Consider the following 4,364-nt stretch of genomic DNA (forward strand, 5'->3'; position numbering starts at 1 on the left):
GGCGGAGTTTCCTGTGGCCACAGGGGAGCAGGCTTTTTACAGGAGTGAGGACATCCAGCTAGGTGAGGCGCCCGCCACACGGGCACGCACACGCACACGCACACACACATGTGCACGCGCACACATGCGCACACACGCGCACACACACGCACACGCACGCACACACAGTGCACACACACATGCGCCCGCGCACGCACATGCACACGCGCACGCACAGTGCACACACATACACGCACACACACATACAGTGCACACACATGCGCCCGCACACACACATACATGCACGCGCGCACACACACAGTGCACACACACACGCGCCCGCGCACGCACACAGTGCACACACACATGCGCCCGCACGCACATAAAGTGCTCATACATGCACATGCGCGCACACACATACATGCACGCGCGCACACATGCACACGCACCCCTGTCCCAAGAGCGAACACAGGTATCTGAATTTTGGGGGGTGAAGGTGGGGGAGTATGGGCGCTAGGGTTGAGGAGTCAGACAGTGTCCCAGAAGCTGTGACCCCAGTGACAACGGAGAGCCCCAACACAGAACCTCAGGGCTTGTCTGCTCCCAGAGTGGGGCAGGCTGTGGGAAACAGATGGGACCCTAGAGGCTAAACGCACCTCAGAAGCCAAGATGAGCCCCATGAGTGATGCGCATCAAACTCCTAATCAAGAGAACTGACAGCCAGGAAAGAGCGTTAATGTAACAGAAAAAGAATCTGGAACAAATGTGCTGCGATATGGACCCTCAGAAAGGCTGACTGGAGAATTTGGAAAATTAGAATCTGGTCAGAGGGGACACCACTCACTGGGCTGCACAGCAGCAAGGCCAGGGCTGCAGAGCAAGTGTGTGATTGGTGAGCGGAGCTGACAGCTTATTGCAGTGGTTCTCAACCTTGGCTGCACATTAGAATCACTTGGGAATCTTTTTAAAATCCTGATTTCTGGGTCTCGTCCCGGGGGCGCAGCCGGGAGCCTGGGAGCTGGGTCAGCCTGAGGCTGGCACCGCCCCTTCCTCACGCCTTCCTGGACGGAGCTGCCCTCTGGCTCCAGGCTGCCCTGTGCTGATAGCCCGGCTGCCCTGCGCTGGCTCGGGGACTGAGGACTGATGCCCCTCTCTGCGCCGCCAGCCGCCCGGGGCTGCCCGGGCCCCATCCCCGCTTCCCACTCGCTCCAGCCTCCTTTGCAATAAGCTGCCTTGACGGTCCCTGGGCTCCGGGTGACTTTGGGCCCCTCCCTGGGCTGGAGTCTGGGGCTGGGGCATCATTTGGCTTCTGTTTTGTCCGAGGACGGAGGAGGGTGGAGATGGTGCCAGAGTGGCCCCTGCAGCCACTCAGGACACACGGCATTGGCTCCTCCTGGGGAATGGCCACCATCACAATAAAGACCTTTCTGATTTGTAGACATGGCCTCTGCAGCCCCCTCCTCCTCCCAGGGGCAGCCTGGGCCTTGGAATCCCAGATCCCTTCCTTCATCTGAAGCCCCCCCGTCATCACCCATGAGTGCAAGGTCTGGGTGGGGTGTCCTGGGAAGAGGGACCTCGGGATGTTTCAGCCTTTACGCCCGGTTGGGATGAAGTGTGTGTGTGTGTGTGTGTGTGTGTGTGTGTGTGTGTGTTGTTTCAATATTTCTTCACTGATTCCAGAGAGGAAGGAAGAGGGAGAGGGAGATAGAAACATCAACGATGAGAGAAAATCATTGATCGGCTGCCTCCTGCAGGCCCCCCACTGGTGATCAAGCCAGCAACCCAGGCATGAGCCCTTGGCCAGAATCGAACCTGGGACCCTTCAGTCCGCAGGCCGAGGCTCTATTCACTGAGCCAAACCGGCCAGGGCTGTTTTGTGTGTTTTTACAAAAATATTTTTTTTATTGATTTCAGAGAGGAAGGGAGGGGGAGAGAGAGAGATACAGAAACATCAATGATGGGAGAGAATCATGGATCTGCTGCCTCCTGCACGCCCCACACTGGGGATGGAGCCCGAGACCCGGGCATGTGCCCTGACCTCCTGGGTCATAGGTCGACGCTCAATGACTGAGCCACGCCGGCCGGGCTCCGAGGGTTTATATGAAGGTGGGGGGAGGGGAGCGTGCTGGTGGATGTGAGGACAGAAGGGGTGGTGGTAGCTCAGGCCTCTGAGAAGCAGGTGGGACTGGAGGTGGAGGTGACAGGTGGAGGAGACAGGTGGAGGTGGCAGGGCACCGCAGAAGGTGCAGGTGTGACACCCCCGGGGGAGGGGCTGCGGCAGGAAGGTGCCCTGTGTTTCCCCAACCCTGACCCCATCCTCCAAAGCCCGGTCAGGACAGCAGGGAGCGGGAAGCTGCTGGTCACCCTGCGTGGGAAACGTCCCGGCCGGGGTGTGAAGAATGTGACCTGCTGAACGAGGAGGCAGAAGCCACCCACACAGGTGGACGTCCGAGCTCCCAGGCGGGGAAAGGAAAGCTCTGGGCTGTTTGCATGAAGACGCCGTGTCAATAAACTCACACAAAGGAAGTAAAGTTGAAAGATGTATTACTTTGCAGATCCCAGAATCGGGGGCAGCGGGCGAGGCAGCCCTCCGCCCCAGGTCTCAGCCTGCAGGAGGCAGAGCAGGTAGAAGCACCTGTTACTTGTAAGGTGGTTGCTTGGAGGTCACTGATTTCTCAGAGGCTTTACTTTGAGTGGTTATTGTATTTTTAAATTTTAAAAAAAATATATTTTATTGATTTTTTTACAGAGAGGAAGAGAGAGCGAAAGAGAGTTAGAAACATCAATAAGAAACATTGATCAGCTGCCTCCTGCACACTCCCCACTGGGGATGTGCCAGCTACCATGGTACATGCCCTTGACTGGAATCGAACCTGGGACCTTTCAGTCCGCAGGCCAACTCTCTATCCACTGAGCCAACCCGGTTAGGGCTGGTTATTTTATTTTTAAATATATTTTTATTGATTTCAGAGAGGAAGAGAGGGAAACATCAATGATGAGAGAGAATCATGGATCTGCTGCCTCCTGCACACCCCACACTGGGAATCGAGCCCACAACCCGGGCCTGTGCCCTGACCGGGAATCGAACCGTGACCTCCTGGTTCTTAGGTGGATGCTCAACCGCTGAGCCAGACTGGCCGGGCTGAGTGGTTATGTTAAAAGGTGCCCAGGAAGAGCGAGGTGGGAACTTGGGTGGGAATCCTAAGCTCTGGTCCTTGCCTGAGACCAGATTCTGGTGTGAGCAGGGTTGTCACATGGTAAAATGCCCAGGCGATGACTCAAATAGCTGCCCCCCACCCCACACACACAGGGACGCATAGTGGCCCAGGCAGGGAGGGAGGCTGGCCGGGACCTGTGGTTTGAGAACATGCCTCCCTCCCAGCCCGGTGACCCCTGGCCCCACAATGGCCACCACTTCTACGGAGCAAGGCCCCACCTGGAAGGGCTTAGGCCCTGGCCACACACTCAGCCCTGCAGGGCCTGAGCCTGACCACGTGGCATTGGCTGGGCTGGGCTAGAAGCGTCTCTCCTACAACCTGGGCTGTCAAGTGGGACATAACCTTGGGGGCTGGAGTGCAGCCGGGGGATCAGGCCACCCCATCTGTGGGTCTGGTGTGGAGGATGCTGGACCCCATGAGCTCTCAGGCGAGGCCCTGTCTCCCTCCTTCCCGGAAACCAGCTGAGAGAGCTGTGACGGGCCCTCCCTCCAAGGCCATCCTGCTGGCTCCTCAGGTTTCCTCCGAGGAAACCGAGACCCGAGGGGAGAAGGCCCGGCTTTGCCGAGTGGGTGCCACCCTCACGGAGCCAAGGGGACTGGAGGTCAGGGCCCCTGGCCCAGGCTGACCTGGCGAGGTCCCCAGCCTGGGTGCCTCTGGTCAGTAGTGGCCTGGTGGGGTCTCCTGCCCTGGCCCACGGCCCGAGGGTCAGGCCCAGGCAGATGAGTGATTTCCAGGCTCCAGCCCCCCATCCCCGTCACTCTTGTTATTCTCGCCAGTGGGGCTCCCTCCAGTGCCTCCTCCCGGGAGCAGCGCTGCTCAGGGTCTCCCTCGAGGGAGGGCCTCGCGCTGGTTTGACTGACAGCGGCCCGGGGCGGGGGGAACCTTCACCTGTGGCCTGGGCACCGCTGCACACGTGCGCCCTAGAGCTGCGTGGTGACCCCCGCACCCCCCCCCCCACGCTGTCACCTTGGCATCTCATACGTGTGCTCACACCTGGACCCGAGTCCTGCCCACATTCACGTGGCCCGTGTTTCTCAGTCCCCGTGGGCACCGGCACGGGGAGCTACGTCTGAGCTGGGATGGGCGGCGCGGGGCGCAAGGCTAGCGGTGTCCTCCGCTCCCTCCTGCGGCGACAGTCCTCAGCCTCCTGGAGGCCCCGCAGCCTCG

This window comes from Myotis brandtii, unplaced genomic scaffold (assembly GCF_000412655.1).
Source record: "Myotis brandtii unplaced genomic scaffold, ASM41265v1 scaffold334, whole genome shotgun sequence".
Taxonomy (NCBI): domain Eukaryota; kingdom Metazoa; phylum Chordata; class Mammalia; order Chiroptera; family Vespertilionidae; genus Myotis; species Myotis brandtii.